Source organism: Dipodomys merriami, unplaced genomic scaffold (genome assembly GCF_024711535.1).
Source record: "Dipodomys merriami isolate MVZ:Mamm:240054 unplaced genomic scaffold, mDipMer1.0.p SCAF_71, whole genome shotgun sequence".
NCBI lineage: Eukaryota > Metazoa > Chordata > Mammalia > Rodentia > Heteromyidae > Dipodomys > Dipodomys merriami.
In genome coordinates, this window is record NW_027206302.1 from 580,603 (window position 1) to 604,136 (window position 23,534).

General features: G+C 47.0%; 1 protein-coding gene across 1 annotated transcript in view; it reads left to right on the plus strand.

Moving 5' to 3' along the window:
- Nucleotides 1–276: 276 nt before the first annotated feature.
- Kank4 (KN motif and ankyrin repeat domains 4) overlaps nt 277–23,534 on the plus strand; it is a 76,902-nt gene continuing 53,644 nt past the window's right edge. Inside the window, exon 1 of the mRNA XM_070008726.1 lies at nt 277–331. The gene's annotated coding sequence lies outside the window, so the exon portion shown is untranslated. The remainder of the gene's footprint in view (nt 332–23,534) is intronic.

Genomic DNA, 23,534 nt, shown 5'->3' on the forward strand with positions numbered 1-23,534 from the left:
CTCCCCTCGGGGTTCGCTAGGCGGCCCCTTCCACCCCCAAAAGCCCGCGCCGCGCCCGCCACGATCTTTATTTTCCTTTCGGAAGGCGGGGACTTGGGGCGCGCGTCGCGGCCCCGCATCCGGCGGTGGGTGTGCCCGCAGAGTGTGCGCCCCAGTCCAGGCCGAGCCCGCGGGCCAGAGGGCGCCTGGAGGGTGTGCGCGCCGCGGCGGGCGAGGGTGCGCCAGCGCGGGGAGCGCGCCCGGGACGCGGCCCCACCGTGCGCCCGCAGGCTGCGTGCGCCCCGGAGCCGGGGTGGGCGCCTCCCGCCGGACTCCCGCGGCTCCCGCCGAGGTAAGGGGCTCCGCACTTCCGTCCCGGGAGGTGCGTTCCGGGCGGGGGGCATCCAGCACCCCGTCCTGCGCGCGCGTGGGGTGGGGGTGGGGATTGGCCCTGGCGCCGGCCACTCGGATCGCGCCGCCGCCGCGCCCCCCGCAGCGGCTGCGACAGCCGGGGCTGAGCGCGGGCGTCCGCGTCTGCAGCCTGGGGTCCCACAGCGCGCGAGGGAGGGTGCGGGGCACTGCGTCGTCCTTGCGGCTCAGGTGGTGCAGACCCTGCCTACCATTTCCCACCGTGACCCTGCGATCCGAGATGCAGCTTGTAGAAAGTGGGGCGCCCCCTCCCCCAGGGCTGCCGGGACTGCCCCCAGATCGCCCCGACTCCCTCCTTGCCTAAAAGACGACCCTAGTTCTTCGTCCTGCACCTCCCAGCTCCAGGCTGAAGTTTGCGGGCGCACCGCTCCCGTGCGGCAGCGACCTTGGCTGCCCGGGATGGGCGACTCAGGGTTGGGTGTGCTAGACGCCCGCCGAGGACTGTGCCAAGCCCGCGCCCACTTCCCTTCAGGTCAGACGTCTGACCCCTGGTGCTTGGCCCCTGCAGCGTGCACACGGCACCTCCGTGGGAATTGGAAAGTGGATTCGTTGGATTGGAACCTACTCTTGCCTAGGAATCTGCCCTGACAGCAAAACCCAGCAACCTTACATCCCAAGCGTGGCTGGGATGCAGGCTTGTAGAGAGAGGAGGTTTTTTGTTTGTTTGTTTTGCTTTGCTTTTTTTTTTTTTTTTTCCCAAGAGGAAGATGGAGGTCTCCCCTTCCCCATGATGTCCTCCAGAGACCTGGGCTAAGTTCCACGTACCAAGCAAAATTGGGGGAGGGGCACGTGCAGCCAGTGAAGACGTTAAGCCCTGGGGACAGTGGGGAGGGGGGAGGTACCTGGAATTGAGTGTGAGTCCCTAGGTACCAGAATAAATCAAATCCAGAATAAATCAAATCCAGACCCAGAGCTCCACTTGTAAAAGAAGCAGTCTGCTCTGACATGGCCTTCCTAAGTCCAGCCCCCCCCCCTCAGTGGCCCATGGACAGTGTCTGGACATTACTTTCATTATCTGGTCAACTAACACTCTGTGCCAGGCACAGGGTGAGGGAGAAAGATACAAAAGTAGGCAGAAGTGGCACTGTCTGGCCTCAGCGGGCTTCCAGTTCAGTGACCAAGTTCAATCAAGTAAGTATAAAATTCTTCAGGGCTGAGCCCTGTGAATAGAAACCATTTGGTGCCACTCCGTCTGAAGATGGAAAGCAGTTAAACTAGTCATAGAGGGTGGAAAGATGTGTACACTGAAAGACGTAGCAGCATGTAAGAGGATGCTGGGACCAGCAGCAGAGTCCAGTGGGGGAAATGGAAAACTTGTCAAATGAGAACCAGAGGTCCAAGTTGGAATTCCTTAACCCTGCATCCTAGTGTCAGGGCCAATCGCAAACTTCCTTTCTTAGCCAAAATATTGATTGGGTGGCTGGAGGCCCCTTAGTCAGGGGTAAGTGCAAGTAGAGAGAGGGAGAGGCTATCAGTAACTTGCTGGCCTCACTCTGCCTCTGTGCATTGATTACCTGCCCCTTGGTGTTGAGTGGTGAGTCTTGGGGCTGGGAAGGTGGCTTAGTGGTGGAGTGCTTACCTAGCATGCCCTGAGGTTGATTCCTCAGTACCACATCAAAAAAGCCAAAAGTGGCACTGTGGCTCAAGTGGTAGAGTGCTAGCTTTGAGCAAAAGAAGCTCAGGGACAGTATCCAGGCCCTGAGTTCAAGCCCCAGGACGGCAAAAAAAAAAAAAAAAGAGTGGTGAGTCTTTCCTCAGTTGCCCCTGATGCCCCATTCAGCTCACAGCCTGCCCAAGCTGCTGTTCAGTATTCAAGGAGAGAGATTCATGCTTGAAAGAATGGTTCATCTCAGACTTTTACAGCTAGAAATAGCTCATTGCCAGCAATGTGGAATTCCTCAGGGAGGGGTTCCTGGCATTCAGAGACCTAACCTGGGTCTGTCTACCTTTCCATCTATTTCTGGCTTCAGTCATCCTTCATGAGTGTCAGCTACATTGAATGCCCAACAAGCAGAACTCTCTTATATTTGTGTTTCAAATGCAAAAGGCATGAGGCACGTAAAAACTACTTGATAAATGCTATTGGATGAAGACTACCCGGAGTAGTATTTCTTAACTTTGTAACGGGAAGGAGGTTGCAAACGTCTTTTGACTCTGATGGAAAATTCTCAAATGCATATGACTTAACCTGTGTTGCATTCAATGTCATACGACTTACAGCTCCTCCCCCACGGGCCTCCATTTCTAGAACTTTGTATTGTAGGTTTTCAAGAAGCAGAGTCAATAGGGTACGGTGATTGGCCAAACACCCACAGATGGTAAAAAAACAAAACAAACAAACAAACAAAAAAAAACAGGGACCTCAAGCTTCTTAGTCTCTGCCCAAAGCTCCTTCCATTCTGTCTGTCTCTGTCTTTCTGTGACTGTCTCTGTTTCTCTGTCTCTGTCTTTGTTTCTCTATATCTATGTCTGTCTCTCTGTCTCTCTCTCTCCCCTTCTCTGAGCTAAGCAGCATCTTTTTCGTCCCTGGCACTTTGTGAAGGCTGCTGTTCTTGGCTACAAGATGGATATCTTGGTTTTGCTTCAGTTCAGTAGCAGCCTAAGGTGTGACAGGGAGAAAAATCTTATTATGAGCAAAGTTGACAATTAGGAAGACAGATGGGCCATCTCCCTGGTCTCTTTGCCTCCTCTGGCCTGCTATGTTATTACATCTGTTTTAGCTGGCAGAGGGTCACGTGTGCTTCACAATTGTCTTTTGAGCCCTGGATTGGATCTGGTGGGCCAGGCAGAAAGCAGTTCTGAACAGACCATTGAGATAAAGGCTCAGTCACTGACCTTGTCAGAGTCTTCTTCCCGGCGCAGCAAGCTAAGAAGATGGGTTTCTTGCTTGCTGTCACTGGAACTGCTTGCCCCTACTTTTTTTGCAACAAGACACCAGCTTCCAGCTTCACCATTTGCATCTATAGATTAGGATTTTCCTTCATTCGGCCATTCATTCATTCATCTGAACTCCATGTGCTACTACTTCGTGCTGGACTCAGTTTCTAAGAGTTTCCAGGAGGATGTAAGAACCAGTCTATACCTGTCCTTCCCTGCAAGGTGCAGGGAAGAGGTCACTACTCCTAATCCAGTCCATACCTAGGGAGGAGTAGAAAGTTAGATGTTTAAGACCTCTGAAGTCAAGAATAGGGTCCCTTTTACAATGCTGATCATACTAATAGAACTTCTACTACTATTACTATTAGCCTATGTATGCCAGGCCATGGATTCAACCCCCAGCATTGCCAAAACAAACAAACAACAACAACAACAACAACAAAAATCCAAACCCCTCTTTAACAGTGTGATCTGTCCATTTTCTTATTTCTGAACCTATCTGATAATAAATCCTTTCTTTCCTGGCTCTGTTGGTGGTGCAGGCAGTTCCTGCAGATAGGGTTGTGCTCAAAGCAGGAGACAGACGATATAAGAATAGCATAAGCATGGGTCAGGTCCTGATGTCCAATTATCATAGTCACCTTTCGTGTGACTCCCCTGCTCCCCAGTGCGTGGATGAGCAAAGGTGGCTAGGGGGTGGGCGGGTGCAGAGAGGTTGAGGTTGAATGGTTTGCCCAGGGTTATGGAGCAGAAAAAAAACCATAAAACTGGAATTGACCAACCTGTCTCCATCTCTGCTAGTGAACCATTTTGTGCTCGCCCTGTAGCAAAATAGGTGGGCAGAAGTCAGGGAATTGGGGCTGAGAGCTTAGGTCTGCTGCTAGTCCACTGTGTGCTTTGCAGCTGGAACCTACGCTCTCTGTGCCTTAGAAAGCAAATCTCCTAGTTAGAGATTGGACTAAGAGGCTCCTCATAGGCACGTCTGTAGACAGCTTCTGGTTTCAGATAGTATTTCAAGTCGGATGAAAAGAAAGAAGAGGGCCCTCTTGCTAAAAATAGGCCTGTTGCATCTTCCAGTATGAAGTTAAGTGTGTCCCTAGATTTTGAGTTGATGACTAATGTGATGCTCTGGCAGTTAGAGGTGGCTGGTATCTAAAGAAGCTGGCTGTGGGTTCCTATTCCTAAGAAAGGAGTCTACAGTACTGCCCTCTTACCAAGGCCCTGTCCACATGAGCTTTCTGGGGACACAGGCATTGTGGGATAAAACACAAATCTCAAAAAAAAAACAAACAAAAAAACCCCACAAATCTCAATTTCTTTCTTTTATTTTTTCATTGTGAAAATACCGTACAGAGGGATTACAATTACATGGGCAACAAATCTCAATTTCTAACTCCCTCTTCATCCCATTTTTTTTCCAAAAGTAATTGGTGGCATATATATATATATATATATATATATATATATATATATATATAATATAAAATGTGTGTGTGTGTGTTTACTGTAGCTGTGGCTTTCCCCCCTCTGTTGGAAGGATCCCTTGTGTCTCCCGAGCTTCCTTTGGTGTGGTATGATATTTCTGCTTTGGGGCTCTGACGTCATGATGGGGCCAGCACACTATGGTATGGGGAGAATTTGCTTCCTGCAAAGAAGGAAGAGCAGCCTCTGGTGCTGATTTAATTTCCACAGCCTGGTTTCTGCCCAGCCACACCAGCGCTGAGTGACATCAGTTGAAATTTAGGTTTCCTCCCAGGGCAACAGGCTGAGGGCTGAGCATTGCCAAGTGCTGTGCTAATCAGCTGTTCCTTGGCCTCCACTCCCTTCCACTTGGGAAAGTGTAGCTGTCTTACTCTTGGGAAAAGGTGTTTTTTTAAAAATAAATAAACAAAAAGCCAGAAAGTAAAGTTGGGTGGTGTCTGAATATATACTATTTATTATGTATTTATTAACTAGTTTTTGGTTGAAAATGTGGGAGGAGGGCATCAGGAATGTTAGAATTTTTCTTTTCAGCTGGGTACCGGTGGCTCACACCTGAAATCCTAGCTACGCAAGAGGCGGAGATCTGAGAATGGTGATGCAAAGCTAGCCTCAGTAGAAAAGTCCCCATGAGACTCTTATTTCCTATTAATCACCCAAAAACTGGAAATGACACTGTGGCTCAAAGTGGGTAGAGCACTAGCCTTGAGCAAAAGATCCCAGGTCCTGAGTTCAAGCCCCAGGACTGATAGGAAAAAAAAAAGTTTTTTCTTTTCAAATATCATGCGATTTATTATTTTTCTTTTGTATGTGCTAGCAACAGGGCATAAATGTAGGGCCTGTGCTCTCTCTTGGCTTTTTTGCTCAAGGCTGGTACTCTACCACTTGAGCCACATCTCTACTCCTGGCTTTTTTTTTTTGTGCTAGTTAATTGGAGAGAAGAGTCTCCCAGATGTGTTCTGAAGCCGGCCCTGAACTGTGATCCTCAGATCTCAACCTCCCAAGTAAGTAGGATTACTGGTGTGAGTCACCTGTCTGTGCTTTTAAATAAGTAAATAAATAAATACACAGGGCATTGCCCACTTACCTCTGCATAAAGGAGCAGGTGTAAGGGGGAAAAAAAAGAGCAAACAGTTTTACCACTTACCAACACTTTTGTGCCTGGGAAAATGACTACAGTTTACTGACAGTGAGACTCCTTTAAGCTATCTCTAAAGACAGGAAGAAAGAAACCATAAAACATAGTAATCATACCAAAGCAAGGCCTGGTGGAAGGCCAGGCCTTCTTAAGGCAGAAGATGTCCTAGAGAGGCTCTTACCATCAGCTTATCACTGCAAATGTCACCCATTGCCCTGTAGTCACAGTGGACCTCTCTTTGGGGTGAAGTTCAGAGAGCATTCACTGCCTGAACTTGCTTCTCAAGACCTGGTCTTAGAATCAGGTATCTTGGCATAGGATGTGGCTGAGCCAATCATCTTCCTGAGCCACTCTGATGGGTAGGGTGGACAGAGGAGGTCACATTCGCAGAACTTGGCCTTTAGGGTGGAAATTTTCAAGAAGGAGAGGAGGCTGAGATGGTCCCAGGTTAGATATTTACTGATCTGTAAAAGACCTAGCAAAGGACTTTTAACTGTAGGTTAACACTCGTAAGAGTCCCTTGCACAGAATTCAGAGGAGCCTGTGAACCTAGATGGGAAAAATATTTTTATTTGGCATTTTATATTTTCTATGATCAATGTAGGCAACAGACTACAGAGCATTTGTCTGCCTGTGACATTGTCATGGATAGAAATCACAGGATTTTCATATTGCTTTGGAGCTATTACAGATATTTTGAAATACTATGTCAATTGTGGCTTTGAAATTACAGTAGTTATTGCACTGGCTGCTAGAGCTAGATATTTAATGTGTTAATAAAGAAGAACATATATTGCTAGATTATGCACTTGTTTTTTAAATTTAATAACTATATTTCAAAGTTATTGGTTATCTTTATAGCAAAGCTATGCATCTTATTTTACGCATTTTAGAATTTCCAGAGAAAGGATGCCTTACCAGGGAAAGCACAAAAGACCTCTGACAAAAAGTCAATATGCTTGATTCCTACTTTCTCCTGCTCTCTCACCTTAACCTTCTGTATGTCTATCTATCGTTCTAATTAGTGGAAGACAGCCTTGAATGGTAATAAATTCCACTTAATAACTGGCAAATTTACACAGATGAAAGTGGACCATACAACTCCTGAGTGGAGATGGGAAGGCAGGACTAGGAGAGAATAAGGCAACAGAAGACAAAGCCGGGCGTCGGTGGCTCACACCTGTAATCCTAGCTACTCAGGAGGCTGAGATCTGAGGATCACAGTTCAAAGCCAGCCCGAGCAGGAAAGTCCATGAGACTCTTATCTCCAATAAACCACTCAGAAAACCAGAAGTGGCACTGTGGCTCAAGTGGTAGAGCGTTAGCCTTGAGCTGAAGAGCTGAGGAACAGTGCCCAGGCCCAGAGTTCAAGCCCCATGACTGACAACAAAACAACAGAAGACAGTGTATGAAAGGAAATGCTCTAGCCGGGCGCCAGTGGCTCACGCCTGTAATCCTAGCTACTCAGGATGCTGAGATCTGAGGATTGCGGTTCAAAGCCAGCCCGGGCAGGAAAGTTCGTGAGACTCTTATCTCCAATAAACTGCTAGAAAACCGGAAGTGGTGCTGTGGCTCAAGTGGTAGAGTGTTCACCTTGAGCTGAAGAGCACAAGGACAGCGCCCAGGCCCAGAGTTCAAGCCCCATAACCGACAAAAAAAAAAAAAAAAAAAAAGAAAAAGAAAAGAAATGCTCTCATTACCAGATTCATGTAATTGTAATCCCTCTGTACATTACTTTTATAATAACAATAATTAATTTAAAGATAATTGAAAAATTTGTATAATCACAGAATTTGTAGGACCTATCATCTATTTACAAAGCACAGGCAGACATGTTATACAATTCCCACTGTCCCGCAAGTCCATCAGGCTCATCATTGGTCAGCTGCACCTAAGCTGGTCCACCAGACAATCACCTAACAGTGAACTCCATTCCTGAGAAGTTAAGGAGTTTGTATAGATGAGTTAGTGAGTCATTGGACCAAATGCAAACTCAAATGCTAGGATGCAGAGGCTGCTGCAGGGAAGAGTTGTTTTGAAGTAGCTTCTGAAATGAAGTGAACCCAGAGGAGGAAGGGAGGAGGGAATGGGGAGACTGGCCAGATGTTGATTTTAAGGAGGAGGCCAGAGGAGAGGAGTCTGCTGAAGCAACATTAGAGAGGTATTAGTGGTTGCTACTTTTCTTGTGTGTCCTGGTCTTGGAGCTTGAACTCAGAGCCTGGCGCTGTCCCTGGACTTTTTGTGCTCAGTTAGTGCACTACCACTTGAGCCACAGCTCCACTTCCACATTTTTAGGAGATAAGAGTCTCATGGACTTTCCTATCCAGGCTGACTTCAAACTGCAATCCACAGATCTCAGCCTCCTGAATAGCTAGGATTACAGGTGAGCTGCCTGTGCCTGGCTAGCTACTAGTTTTTGTTTTGAGACAGTGTCTTGTTGTGGCCAGTTTGGTCTCAAACTCAAGATCCTCCTGTTTCAGTCTCCCTGGTGCTGGGATTACAGGCATGTACCATCACGTGTAACTTTTTGCTACCTTTTATTGGATACTTAAGATGTGTCAGACATTGTGCCAAGCCCTTAAATGTAATAGTCATTAATGCTTACCAATGATCTGATAAGGTATGTCTTATGAGACCCTTTGTATTTATGAGCAAAATGAACCCCTAAGTGATTAAACATTTGCAGTAGGTCACAGAAGTAGATGATAGGAAGCCAGGAGCTCAGCTCAGATCTGGCTAATTTTAGAACTGTTAAGTTCTTAAAAAAAAAAAATCTCACCAGGCAACCACTGAAAAAATGTGTTTGGAAAAAGCTGGCTGCCATTTGTGTTTGGGTAGAAAAGTACTTATTGTGTCTCCAGCTCATCTCTGCAGGCTTTTACTCCATTCTCCCACTTTCTCCCTTCCCTCCCAGGCCTGAATTGGCAGAGGCCACATATTCCACAGGAGTAAGATAGGAAAAAAATTATTAATGAAAGCCACAGAGATAGAGAAGTCTGGGCTGTAATTCCAGCTCAGCCATGTGACTGACTGTGCTGAACCTGTCTTTTTCATCATATCTATGTAATGGAGACAATAATACCATGCCTCTATCTTGAATTTTTTTTGGAGAGAATTTTTAAAATTCTTATTATAAAGGTGATGTACAGATAGGTTACAGTTACATAAGTCAGGTAAATAGCATATTTCTTTTTTGGCAGTTGTGGGTCTTGAACTCCGGACCTAGGCTCTCTCCTTGAGTTCTTTTGCTAAAGGCTAACTCTCTACCACTTTTAGCCACAGCTCTACCTATGGTTTTGGAATGGTTAAATGGAGATAAGAATCGCACAGGGACTTTTCTGCCTGGGCTGGCTTCCAACTGGGATCCTTAGATCTCAGCCTCCTGAGTAGCTAGGATTATAGGTGTGAGCCACCAGTGCCTGGCAAGAGTTATGTTTCTTTTTGGACAATGTCACTCCATCCCTTCTCTCTCCCAGTTTTTTCCTCCCATTCCTACCAACAAGTTGTGTAGTTCATTTTCAACTTAGTAAGTACCAGTGCTGCATTTGTTCACCCTTTGTCCTTCCATTTCTGTGTCCCCCTTTATCCTCACAAAGACAGATTAATGAACAAACAAGACAAAAAGCAAAGAAAACAAAAACAACAGCAAAGGAAAAAGACAACCTTCTTGCTTCCATTTCCTGGAGTTCATTTTTTTATTTATTTTTATTTTTATTTTTGTCGTCAGTCTTGGGGCCTGAACTCTGGGTCTGGGCACTGTCCCTCAGCTCTTCAGCTCAGAGCTAGCAGTCTACCACTTGAGCCACAGCGCCACTTATGGCTTTTTCTGCTTACGTGGTGCTGAGGAATTGAACCCAGGGCCTCAGGCATGCAAGGCAAGCACTCTACCACTGAGCCATCTTCCCAGCCCTAGAGTTCATTTCTATAAATATTATTTTATAGGATCAGAACTCCTTCCTAAATGTATATATTCTCTCCTTAATGCCCATGAGCCATTTTGGGTTGCCTTGCCCATTTGAGGACTTCTCCATTTTCCTCTTAGACTGGGTGAAACTGTTTCCTTCACACACGGGCTCTGTGAGAAGGTCTCTGAATCTGTCCAGGCTGGCCTGTGTGCAGAAGGCCTCTGTCCTCAGCTCTGTGTATCTGTCCCCTCTCCCTCTATGCTCAATGCAGTGTATGGCCTTGAGTACTTAGTGGAACTCTGACATCAGCAGGTAACAGGGGTCTTTTGAGACCCTTTTTTTCCATTCTTGACACCTCTAGTCTCTTTAGCCCTTGCTTCTCTTCCTAGTCCTGCAGTTCTGGAGAGCTGCCACTCATTGTGCTAGGCTCACAATGTCCCTGCAATTGTGAATTGAAGGTGAAGGAAACCTCACTAGTTCCCTAGGCCACGCCCCTTGTCTTACAGATTCTGATAGGAGCACCTGCCTGCCAGTGCCGGTGCGGGCCTGGGTTGCACAGACAGTGAGTGGCTGGTTGAGAAGGAACCCCAGGTCTCTTGCTGCAGCTGGTTCCCTGTCCTGCCTGCCATAACCACAGCAGTGTCTCTTCCACATTATTAAGTGGGCCAATAGTGTTGGGGCAGGGCGGCGGGGGGGGGGGGGGGGAAATGGAAAGAACGCTTTTTTTTGCCTCTCTTGCTCTTGGCCTGGGGCTAGCTCATCCAACTGTCTGTCTCCTGCCTCTCCGCATCTCTGAATGCAGCTGCTGAAGGTGGTGCCAGACAGCCCCTGTCCTGAGAGCTCTGCCCACTGGCAGGTCAAGGCTTGACACTCCCCCCCACCCCCCGCAGCATTCCTGTGGGCTGCTTCATCTTCTCCATAGAGCTATTGTTCCGATGAAGATAGATTTCCACACTCCATTGTGGGTGGTTCTGTGGGAGTGTGGGGTGTCCTGGCCTTCCTTAGGCTGCTAAGTCATTTTCCTAACCCTCAGTTTCTTGTCTGTAAAATGAGATTGCCCAGAGATTACATTGTACAGACACCCTAGGATGGGATGAAATAGTGCATAGAAACAAAAGTAGGCGAATGTCTGATGCTGCCTGGCTTGGGTGGAAAGCCTAGAAAGTGACCTAAGGTGGGAAGCTGGAAAGAGCTAGTGTTGAATCCTGCTGCATCCCGTGGAGCCTCCATTCCCTGCTCTATAAAGAGAATAGTAATTTCCTTCTTCAAAGAGTTGACTGAGCGCTAACTAGAATGTGAATGAGTTCAGCTCTGCTCTGGGGGAGCCTGGTGATCAGAACCTCTGCACCATTGGGAAGGAGCAATCCAGCCTGTGTCTCCCATTCTTTGGATTTCTCTTTCTTCACCCTTCACACAGTGGGGAGAGGGTTTGGAGGCTGTGAGTCCGGGATGAATTGTGACTTTTCACAATGGAGTTTAAAACCCTTTTTTCCAGTGCTGGATAACATGAAGATTTCCTGCAGCTCATGAACAAGGTGCCTTTGGGTTTTGTTTAGGATATTTTCTCTGGGATCACTTTTATTTATTCAGCTGAAGGAAAACTGCTGAAGCCAGGTGTATGTTCTCAGTGGAAGGCTGGGACCAGTGTGAAGAGAGGGAGTGACTTTGGGGGTGGGGTACCGTCTGCTGGAGGCCCTTCAGCCACTTAGCACAATAGGACACTTGTACCTATCCCTAATTTGGCTGTGGCATGCTCTTCCTCACCTACCTCCTCCTTTCCACTGCATCCCAGATTATAGCCTTCCCCCCCCTTTGTGAAGCCCACCTTTAACAAAGCATGCTTATGCTTATTCTTTCAGCAACCCCCATCTCACGTGACTGTAAACTGAGGTCAATATTGTTAAATTACAGATCAAGGAGCTGAGAAGCTGTGACTTGTCTTAAACTTACACAGTTAAAAAAAAATGGATAGGGCTGGGAAGTTGGCTCAGTGGTAGAGCGCTTGCCTTGCATGCATGAGGCCCTGGGTTCGATTCCTCAGCACCACATAAGCAAAAAGAAAAAAGCCGGAAGTGGCGCTGTGGCTCAAGTGGTAGAGCGCTAGCCTTGAGCTGAAGAGCTGAGGGACAGTGCTCAGGCCCAGAGTTCAGGCCCCACAACCGGACCAAAAAAAAAAAAAAAAAAGGATAGATCTGGGTAAGAATCTGGATTTCTGCGCCCTGCTGATCATGTTGTATTGTGTCATCGTCATTCCTAATTGTTGGCTGGCAGTGCCAGGAAGGGAAGACTGGGGGGTGTGGATGGGGGGTTGGGAGGAGGAAGGGGCAGGGAGAGATAGATGGGCCCCAGTTCTGAGTAGGGAGGGCAAGGCTTTTGGGAAAGTGTGAGATTGTTGGGCTTAGAGTTTTGGGAAAAACGGTGCAGCAAGTGAAGGAGTTAAGTTCAGGTCTCAGTGACTGATATTAATGGAGGTGGCAGGAGGGAGCTGGGAAGGTTGAGAATGGCTTGGTACAGGGCTGAGAGAGCACTGGGTGGGTGGGGAGGATCCTGGATTAGAAGTGGATCTAGGATCAGTTATCATCATCTCTGGAGACTCGGTGGATTTTTTAGTCATTTCATCTGGTTTTGGATGATTGGTCTTCCTCTTGCCCTAATCAGTAGCATACCATAAATCTCCCAATGCACCAAAGAGGACCCCATTCCTAATCCAAGTCTGTCTCTGTGGTCACCCTTCCCAGGTCCAGCAAATACAAGCTTGTCAGTTCTGTTTCCCAGTCTCAGACTAGCGGAGGGGTCTGTTCATATATACTAGATATACTCCTTTTACTTGGATGGGGTATACCAGCTTAGGAACTCTATTTATCTCAGATTTAATATCAAGTTGCCTGATAGACCAGTTCTTACCAATAGAATTATAGTTTGGGTCACAATTTAAGTATTCTAGTAGAGCATAAAAACAAGTGAAATGAGTTCTATTTTACTTAGCCCAATATATCTAAATATTGTCACTTCAACATGTAATCAATACACAACAAAGGAAATTTTACATTATTTTTTTTCTATACTAAATCTTCAAAACCCAGGTGTCTTTCACACTTATGGCATGTCAAATTTTAATTCACATGAGCCCCATTTGGAGTGCCAATAACCACAGGAAGTTAGTGACACAGAGTCACAGACTTTCATTGTCAAACCAAGAAGACTTAGGGGCATGGAGAACTTTGGGGCCCTTTGTAACCAGGCTGTCATTCAGAATGGGGGATGGCTGGTGAGTAGAACCTCAAGTATAACATGTCACAGCTCTGTCCTCACTGCTCTGCTTGCTGGCATGTCTGACATGACGTTGAATATATTCCCCTCCCACTATGGTGCCATCTATTTGTATTCTGCAGTCTCCCCCTTAACTCCTTTGAGTTTGTAGGCTCCAATGCTAGATTCCACTTTACCTTGCAGTGGGACTGCTTATTCCATACTCTTTGACCTGAGCCGTTCCTTCAAATCTCTCTCAGTGGTCTCTATATCTCTCAGAGGTCTCTCTTACATCAGTCTCCTCATTGACCTGTGCAACCTCAGCGGTTCCCCCATGAGTTTGGCAACCCAGCACACATCCCTCACTCAGCGCATGTCCTCTTCCACCTTACTGAGAAGGTGGTTTAGCCAGGTGACTGGACAGGTAGAGACATCACTTGAGTTAGAGGATTCAAGGGAAAGAGGCTTGGGAGTCAGGAGAGAGGACCATGGGCATGCTGAGGATGCCTGACTTCGCTCATGCAGGGAAGAAGCTCATTCTGAGTGGCCCAGAAGACAGCTGACAAGCTTTGTGATGCACATTCTGGAACCCCTGGTGCCGTCAAAGCCTTATTCTCCTCCTTTATCCATTGCTTGAACTAAGATGTGTGTGGTAGACTGAGGCTGGATGACTTGTGTGACTCCCATTGGGCACCCAGTCCTCTTTTTTTTTTTTTTTGGGTCCGGTCGTGGGGCCTGAACTCTGGGCCTGGGCGCTGTCCCTCAGCTCTTCAGCTCAAGGCTAGCGCTCTACCACTTGAGCCACAGCGCCACTTCCAGCTTTTTTCATTTTGCTTATGTGGTGCTGAGGAATCGAACCCAGGGCCTCAGGCATGCAAGGCAAGCGCTCTACCACTGAGCCACCTTCCCAGCCCCCCCCCCCCGCTCCCCCCCCCAGTCCTCTTTTCTCCTCAGTGGATCACCTTTCAGCTTCCACCTCAGGCTCTGGGATGAACCCTGTCTTTGTGCGAGAAGGAAATGCATTTTACCTGTTTTACCTATGTGGACATGGGCTAGGGAAGCTGAGGGAATTTGATAATTCCCACTGGTAAGTGTCAAGAGCTGAGATTCAAACTTGGACCTGCCTGTCCCTCACTCTTTATGCTCTCCGGCTCTCTGGAAGGTCTGCTCCTGAGCCGTGCAAATGGAGCATTGAGCAAGCTCTGGATGCTGAGCTGAGTCCCTTGTATGCACATCACCATTGTCTGAGCCTACGCTGGCTTCCTGTCCATGTTCTAGGTGCCCTGCAGATCTCTAGACTTCTCCCTGATGCTTTCAGGGTCTGCCTGGACCCTTGATCTTGTACTTCCCAGCTGTGAAATCCCAGAGCCTAGCAGGAGAGATGCAGACAGGCACAGCTTCTCTCATTCTGTCTCTGGCTCCCATCTGTCAAGCAGGGGTTGGGCCTCAGCTGCAAGAGCTGATGAGGTTCTGTGCTCCACCAATCTGATTTATGTGTCTACCTTACTTGGCGCCTACTGTGTGCTCAGCCTATGGGGGAGGCTGCTGTGCCATGCAGAGAGAGCACAAAACCATCCTCCAGCTATCACAGAGCTGCAAATTCTTCAGGAAGACAAAGCTGACTTTCAGGAAACTGCCAACCATGTAAGTCATTATGTAATTATGTCTGCAATTTCAGATTACATACATTGTGATAGTTCAATAAAGGAGGAAAAAAAGCTGCTGTTCTCTGAAAGAACAAAACAAATCAAAGCAGCAGTTAGTGAAAAGCGCTAAGTTTGGCCCGACTGGTGAAAACACCAGACTTGCTCTTCTCTCTCCCTTGAAACCAGTTGTTCATTCTATAAACACTTACTGAGCATCTACTAATGGCCAGTGTCAGGAGACATTCCCTCTCCCAGCTTTCTTCTTGTTCCTTTTCTGCATTAACAACCTGTAAATAAAACAATTGGCTTCCAGTTCTTACTTTCTCCTTCCTTCACTGCCCTTGACTCTGGCCACGTGTTCTGATCATTCCTCAAGCTGCAATCCAGGTTTTTCAACTCTACCCCATCTGCTTAGTGAACTCTACTCACCCTTCAAAGCCTAGCCCGTGTACCACATTGGTGATGCTTTCCTAGTCCTCTCTAAAGTTTTAGCCACATCCCTCTAACACCTCGTGTTCTTACTCAGGTTCCTTCCTTCCAGTTTGGACTGTGCTTTCTTGAAAGGGAAGAACCCTTCTTACTAATCTATGAATCCAGGGAACCTGGCCTGGTGCCTGAGCAGTAATTTTGGGTGGGTAGGTATCTGGAGAGACTGGCCAGGGAACAGAAGACATACCCTCTTCCCTCAAGCTGCTGGATTGTTGAACTTCATGCTGTGGCCTCTGGATGGTTGGGAAAGCATCGCTGCCACTGTCTCTGAGCAGGTGTGGGGAGACTCAGCCCTGTGAGCTGTGCTGGCCCAGGAGGGGGACCTGCAGAAGCAGTGGCTGCTGAAAGCACCGCTGGTACCCCACGGCTGTGGTGAAGGAGGCCTTTGTGTTGGGCTTGGCAGGCTGAGGGCTCTGGGCTCCAGCACACAAGTGGGTAAGTATGCCAGGCAGGCTTTGGGCTGCACACACATGCCGAGGGGCTGGGTCCCAAACGCCTGCTGACCTGTGAAGAAAAGGAGGCATTGTGTGTGCTGGCCGTGCTCCAAGGGAAATATTCCAGTGTTCTTCTATGCTCCACAACTCCTTCTTTCTTCTTAAGAAGTGAAGATCTCTCCCCAGCTCCAAATGATCCTGCCCAGCAATTGCAAATCAGTGACTGCTTTCAAATGTTACTGAGTCTATTAAGTAATGCATGATTCCGAATGTGTGTGTGTGCGCATGCGCACGTGTGTGCATGCGTGTGCATGTGCGTACATCTGAGTTCAGGACCTGGGTACTATTTCTTAGCTTTTTCACTCAAGGCTGGTGCTCTTCTGCTTGAGCCACAGCTCCACTTCTAACTTCCTGCTGGTTAACTGGAGATAAGAGTCACATGGACTTTCCTGCCTGGGTTGGCTTTGAACCATGATTCTAAGATCTCAGCCTCCTGAGCTAGGCTTACGGTGTGAGCCACTGGCACCCAGCTCAACTACCTGTCTGTCATCTATCTGTCTGTCTGTCTGTCCGTCCGTCCGTCCGTCCGTCCGTCTGTCTGTCAGTCTGTCCATATCTTTGAGAAGCACAACTATGGGTCAGTGCTCTAATAGGCACAAAAACTGAGAAAACCCAGTTTGTGTCACCTTTGATTGCCAGGGCTCCAGATCCGGTGGAGCCTGGCTCCTCTCTCTCTCTTGGCCTGACTTCTCTCTATTTCTTAGCATTCTGGCCTCCAGGCCTCTGCCCTGCCCTTTCTTTTCCCACACACCCTGGTCCTGATGATGTTGGATTGTCCTGGGTTTTGAACTGTTACTTTCCAGGCTGGCTAGACACAGACTTTCAGACAGGTGCAGGCAGACCCACCCATGCCTGCTAAAAACTCAGGCAGGAGCACCTGAATTCAACTCCAGCTCTGCTTTTGACTACCTTTATAAAGACTCCGATCAAGCTACTAAAGCCATCTGAACTCTGGCTTTCTCATCTTCTAAGCAGAAAAAAAAAATCCTACCTAGCACGGAGGTGCAGTGGTGAAGTGCTACCTGGCACAGTGCCTCACGTACCATACGCAGCTCTCAATAGATAATAACAAAGCAGCGAACAATTAGTGAGCGCACACGGGCTTCTTCCCTCAGAAACAACAGCAGGCACAACTTCTGTCTGAGTGATGCCAAGTGCTATGTTAAGAACAGGCATGGCGCCATCTGCACAGTCTTAGAAAGAAAGTGGGTACCACTGCCAGGTGTGGAAGCTAACACCTGTATTTTCAGCTGCTTGGACGATGGAGACAGGAGAGTTGCACTTCAAGGCCAGACCCAGGGAAAAAGTGAACCAGACCCTATCTCCAAGAACAATCCATTAGAGCAATACACAGCTGTAATTCCAACTATGTGGGAAGCGTAAGTAGGAGGACTTCAATCCGAGGCTGGCCCTAGAAAGAGCCTGAGACCCTGTTTGCAAAAATAAGTAGTGTACAAAGGGCTGGGAGTGTGACTGTAGTGGTAGAGCACTTACTTGCAAGTGTGAGGCCCTGAGTTCCAGCCTCAGTACTACCAGTAAAAGAGTTGGTTGTGCTGTTATGTACTCTGAGTTGGGGAAGCTAGCTTCCTACCCAAAGTCACATTGTTCAAAAGCTCCGGAGCTATGAGCTATGTCTGCCTGTCAGACCTCTCTCCTTCACCTTTAGACATCCTAATCACATGCTGTCTGGGTATTGGGAGCAGCAACACCAGCATCTCCTGGCAGTTTGTTGAAAATACAGATTCTTTTTTTTTTGGGGGTGGGGGTCCAGTTGTGGGGCCTGAACTCTGGGCCTGAGTGCTGTCCCTCAGCTCTTCAGCTCAAGGCTAGCGCTCTACCACGTGAGCCACAGCACCACTTCCGGCTTTTTTCTTTTTGCTTATGTGGTGCTGAGGAATCGAACCCAGGGCCTCAGGCATGCAAGGCAAGCGCTCTACCACTGAGCCAACTTCCCAGCCCAGATTTTTTTTTTTTTTTTTTTTGATCCTGGTTCTTGAATTCTGGGCCTGGGAGCTGACTCTGAGCTCCTTCTGCTCAAAACTAGCGATCTATCACTTGAGTGATAGCACCACTTCCAGCTTTTTCTGTGATTAATTGGAGATGAGATTCTCACGGATTTTTGTGCCCTGGCTGGTTCCAAACTGCAATCTTCAGATCGCAGCCTCTTAAGTTGCTAGAGTAACATGTGTGAGCCACTGGCTCCCAGCTTCCCCTAGCTTAGCACAGCTTCATTTCTGGCTTTTTGTTGGTTAGTGGGAGATAAGAGTCTTACGAACTTTCCTGCCATGTTAGCTTTGAATTGCAATCCCCATATCTCAGCTCTCAGCTTCCTTAGTAGCTAAGATTATAGGCATGAGCCATCAGCACTTGGCTAGCACATACATCTTAACAAGATCTTCAGGAAAATTAATGCATCTTATGGTTTGAGAGATTGTAATGGTAGTTTACAAAATATTTTTAATAGTAGGCTGAGCCAGATGCAGGAGGCAGAGATGGCAGAGTCACAGTTCAAGACCAGCCTTGGCAATAATCTTAGTAAGACCAGAAGCAGTCTGGGAGTAGTGGCACATACCTATAATACAGACCACAAGAGGACTGTGAGGATCATGATCTAAGATTGATCATGAGAAAAGCAAAGCCCTATCTGAAAAATAAACTAAAGCAAAAAGGGCTGCAGGGAGCGGGGCCTCAGGTGGCAGAGCACTGACCTGGCAGGCTCAACAGCCAGAACCACCCAAAAAGGAAAGAAGAAAAAGTAGGGTAGAATTGGGCATGGTGGTGGGTGCTTGTGACCCCAGCATTTAGACGCTGAGGCAGGAGGATAGCAAGTTTGAAGCTAGCCTGGGCTGCATTGCATGACCCTACCTCAAACAAAGCGGGGTAGACTGAGCATAAATACTCCTCAAAGGCTGGACAAAACACAGGTTCTTGCCTGGAAATTCTGATCTTGTAACTATTGCTTTTTCCTATCACAACCCTTTCTTCTGTCATGGCTTCTTAAGTAGGCATAGAGACAGAGAGTGGAACTCAGACAAACTGCTGGCCCAGGTATGGGTTCAGGATAGCTCATGGCTTATATCTGCCTTAAGAGAAGATCTGGACCAGACTAGGGCCTTCCACAGGCCTACTGCAGCAGTATATCCTGCTGTTTGGAGGGCAGCTTCCATTGGCAGGGAAGTACATTTCTCTCCTGAATTACACCAGGTAAGAGCCAGGGAGGCCTCATATACCATTCCTCCCATGAACGACAGGAAATTACTTTGCAACCTAAGGCCCTGGATCTGGCTTGAAACTGTGTCTTTGAAATGGAAATTTTGACCAGAGAGCTAATTCTATATAAAATTGATATCTATGCAACTCCTACAGCTGCTCTCTGGTTAAAAAGCAATTAAACACCTCAAGACTTTTTTGTTTGTTGTGGGGCTTAAACTGAGGCCCTGGGTGCTGTGTCTGAGCCCTTTTGCTCAAGGCGATCACTCTACCACTGTGAGCCATCGTACCACTTCCCATTTTCTGGTGATTAATTGGAGATAAGAGTATCAGAGACTTGGGGCTGGGAAGGTGGCTCAGTGGTAGAGCGCTTGTCTTGCACGCATGAGGCCTTGGGTTCTATTCCTCAGCACTACATAAGCAAAAAAGAGTCTCAGAGACTTTCCTAACTGGGCTCACGTAGAACTGCAGTCCTCAGATCTCAGCCTCCTTCTTGGAATATATTGATACAATAGTGTTTTTAGTTAATTAGAAGGTATTTTTTCAGTCAATTTTTTGGCAAATGAGTTTATCTTACTTTTACACCTAGCACATCCCTTTGAAAATGTGCATTGATCTTTTAATCATCACCTGCTATTTATGGAGAAGGGCCAGTACTGGAAGGTGAGTGTAGACTCCTTTCCTTGTTAAAGCTTGCAACCTGGCTCCTCCTTTTTCAACTGAGCGAGTACTGGCAACTTGCTTTACGGACAGTGACAGAAGTAGGAGCAACAGTGGGGCGCCGAGGGCTCAAGCCTGTAATCCTAGTTACTCGGGAGGCTAAGATACGAGAATTGAGGTTCAAAGCCAGCCTGGGCAAGAAAAGTCCATGAGACTCTTATCTCCAATTAACAACCAGAAAACCAGAAGTGGCACTGTGGCTCAAGTGGTAGAGCACTTATCTTGAGCTGAAGAGCTCAGGAACAGCGCCCAGGCCCAGAGTTCAAGCCCCAGGACCTACAAAACAAACAAAACAAAACAAAAAAAAGGAAAAGAAAAGAAATAGGACTGACAGGCAGAGAACACTGTGATGAAGAGCTTGGGTTCTCCAATGGGATAAGCCCTCTCTCCTACTGTTGTTGTCAACAAACCTGTCATCTATAAAAAGGATATGATAGCCCTCCCTGATATGATCACTGAGAAATTAGAGTGATTAATATAGAACAGCTATAGGTAAAAAGAATACTAGTAAAAAGAATACTATTATTACTCTGTGTGTGTGTGTGTGTGTGTGTGTGTGTGTGTGTGTGTGTGTGTGTGTGTGTGTGTGTGTGTGTGTGTGTGTGTGTGTGTGTGTGTGTGTGTGTGTGTGTGTACACACTAGGCTCAACCTCAAGGCCTGGGCACTTTTCCTTAGCTTTTTTGCTCAAGGTTGGTGGTCTACCACCTAAGCCACAGCTTCACTTCTGGCTTTTAGTTGAAGATAAGAATCTCTGCACCTTCTGCCCAAGTTAAAGCTTCAAACCTCAATCCTCAGGTATTAGCTTCCTGAGTAGCTGGGATTACAGATGTCAGCAACCAGCACATGGCTGCTATTATTACTTTCCTAAGGAGCCCCACTGCACTAGATTTTTATCCCAAGTTTGTCCCTTTCCCAGCTAAACACAGGAATCCACAGATTATTGTTGATGTAAAGGGACAGTTTTCCCCCTTTAATATCATTCATATACTGGACATCATTTTTCTGAGTATTAATCCAGGTGGCATTGAAGGAGCTCTCCTCTAAGATTTGTAGCATGCAGATTCGCATATAGGCAGGGTGCCAGCTTGCTTGTCACCAGCAGTGTGTCTGTTCATCTGTCCTCTGTTCCCTCTCCAGGGAACTTCACCCTCCTGCAGTACCAAGGATGGAGCCACAACTCTTTACTGAGATACTTCTGGAGCCTGCAACATTTTGATTATTAAACCAGTTGAAGAATTTAGGGATGCTATCTGATGCCTGTGGCTGCACACTTTATATTTATACTCCTGATACCACTGAAAAGGAGTAGAAAGGCCTGGCCTATATCCCAGGATATCCAAAAACTATTCCTCAGCAAATATACCATTCCACAAATAGGGGCTGTTCTCCTAACATGATCTTGTAGCTATTAGTGGGATGTTGGAGTTCTTCTGCTTCCAGATTAACCATGTCTAAGGTTCACAATCTGCCTCTGATTTAGGATCCTATAGATGTTGTGGAAGAAGTGCAGGAGAAGTGGACAGGGGCTGGAACTTGAAGATCTAGTCCTCTTGATCACTAGCAGCCCTAGGGAGGCCTGGGAGGCTTTTCTGAATCTTCTGGTTGGGCCTCTGCTGGGGCACATGTGCAGGCTTCTGTGCTGCCAGGCTGGACTATCATTTTTATTCTTCTTCTTTTTATTTATGTCACTACTGAGGCTTAAACTTAGGGCCTCACACTCTTGCTTGGCTTTTTTGCTCAAGGCTGGTGCTCTGCCACCATGCTTCCAACTCCAGCTTTTTGCTGATTAATCAGAAATGGAGGTTCATGGTTCAAACTGAGATCTTCAGATCTCATCCTTCTGAGTAGTTAGGATTATTGGCATGAGCTACTAGTGCCTAGCTGGGATGATTGTTATTTTTTAAGCCTTGGGTTTTCTTATTCACAAAATGGGTGTGACAGAATAAGAACTTTAACATTGAATATTCAAAACTTCATCTGTAGAACTTTCTTTCTTTCTTTCTTTCCTTCTTTCTTTCTTTCTTTTTTTTCTTTCTTTCTTTTCTTGTCAGTTGTGGGGTTTGAACTCTGGGCCTGGATGCGCTGTTCCTCAGCTCTACATCTCAAGGCTAGCATTCTACTGCTTGAGCCACAGCATCACTTCCGGTTTTCTGGTAGTTAATTGGAGATAAGAGTCTCATGGACTTCCCTGCCCAAGCTGGCTTTGAACCACAGTCTTCAGATCTCAGCCTCCTGAGTAGATAGGATTACAGGCATGAGCCACTGGCACCTGACTTTGTAGAACTTTCTAAGTCATTTCTTCTTCTAGCATAGCCTCTTAGCTGCTGCTTCCCCATCATTATGTAGATTGGAGCTTCCCAGCTTGGAGAAAAGACTGGATAAATGATGTCTGTCTGTGCTAGATTCCCAGGGAAGACCACAGAGCCTGGCAGAAGGAGGGTGCGGGGGAAGCCCGGTGAGCAGGTATGTGAGGGAGGTGAAGGAGTCTGCACAGCAGATGCTCTGGAAGTTTTCTGCTGGAACCAAATACTGAGAATAGCAGAGAGAGGAAAGAAAAATGTGCTTTGTGTTAAGAATGAACTTCTTCTGGTATTGTCTCTAGAGACTGCAGTAAAGGCTTGGATCGCTCTCAATTATTTTTTTTTTCTGCTTAACTGCTATTTCTTTGAACACAACACTGAACTCAAACTGGGCAGAAGAGGTAGCCATCTTTACCTCGTCTCCAGAGGAGTCCCAACAGCACAACCTGTGTTCTGAGTAGGGATGATTTAAAGGGACTAAGTACAGAGAGAGTGCTTAATTGATGTTGGCAACCGCTTTTATTGTTGTGTGGTGCTTTCTCTGTAGCCAGAGGCTTCAAGCAAAGTTCACCAGTAGGAGTAATGAGTGGTTCTCTGGCACGAGTCACCACAATAAAAACTCCATTATTCTCTGTTTGCACTGGGGACACACAGCCTGTTTTTTTGTTTGGTTTGGTTTTTGTTTTTAAAGAAACTATCAATTATGTGTCCTTCATTATCAGTCTGTAGATAAGTGTCTTCAGCATGAGGTTTATAAAGCAAAGTTTTAGGTCAGGAGTCTAGAAGGCCGAGTCTGACCATGGCTGTGATACATGGTGTGGCTAAGCCTGTGGACCTCCGTATCCCCATTACCAAAAGAAGATGATGGATGTCCAAGGTCCTGCTGCACATTCTCTCCTCCCAATAGTAGGATGAGCAGAACTGGGCCCTGGGTGCTTGCTCCCAGCCCAGGGTTTCTGCTGTAGAAGACCTGAAAAGCCTTGCAGAGGCCTTGAGTTGAAAGAGCCTCTAGTCTGCTAAAAGAGGGGATGTGAGCAATTGCCTCATAAAAGTGCCTGTATCTGGGTTCCAGGCGCCCCAGTTGTGGGACACCTGAATCACTGTGGATGATGTCAACCTAAGGCATAAATTCCAATAGCACTTATTCTTTGTGGCTTTACCTGCTGTTTTGCATTTGTTTATTCATTCATTTATTTATTTGTGCTGGTATCAAGGTTTGAACTCAGGATCTTATGCTTGCTCAGCTTGCTTGCTGGGCATAGTACTCTACCACCTTAACCTGTCTCCAGCTCCATTTTTGCTAGATATTATCACTATTATTATCTTGGGGCCAGTCCTGGGGCTTGAAATCAGGATCTGGGCATTATCCCTGAGCTTTTATGCTCAAGGCTAACACCTTACCACTTGGGCCATGGCTCTACTTGTGGCTCTTTTGGTGGTTAATGGGAGATGAGAGCTTAATGGGCTTTCCTATCCAGCCTGACTTCAAATCATGATCCTCAGACTTCAGTCTCCTGAGGAGTTAGGCTTACAGGAGTGAGCCACGAAACTCAGACTATTATTATTATTATTATTATTACTGCTACTACTACTACTATTATTATTATTAATGTGTATG